Below are 479 nucleotides of genomic sequence, written 5' to 3'. Positions count from 1 at the left end.
CCGAAACTGGAGAATAAATTAATTATCTTTATATTTATACATATATTTAAAAAAAAAAAGAGAATGAAATCCAAGAAAAACCACACGGCTCCCAAAATTCCAACACGGGTTTCCAATGAAAATCCGGGGTTTATTTCACAAGTTGCTAAAATCTAAAGTACAACAGTCGTTTCCCATTATTTAGTCACTGGCTTAGAAAATTCCCGTCGTCGCGACGTCGCCGAGGGAGGAGGTTTTTTTTTTATGGCTTTGCGGGAATCCCTCGATCCCTCTCCCCAGGAGAGGCGGGAGCCGGATCCCCCCCCAGAACAGCTCATGCAGCGAAGCAGTGGAGGGGCGGGAAAACGGGATACGAGGCCGGATATTCCACCCGGAGGGTTTTCCGGGGCGCTCCCGGGTTTTCCGACGGAGCGCGGAGTCCAACGGGAGGTTTGTGCTGCTCCAGGAGGTGATTCCCTGACAGATCCAACAGCCCTCAG

Source organism: Corapipo altera, unplaced genomic scaffold (assembly GCF_003945725.1).
Source record: "Corapipo altera isolate COAL_440 unplaced genomic scaffold, ASM394572v1 96, whole genome shotgun sequence".
Classification (NCBI taxonomy): Eukaryota; Metazoa; Chordata; class Aves; order Passeriformes; family Pipridae; genus Corapipo; species Corapipo altera.
This window is presented reverse-complemented; position numbering follows the sequence as displayed.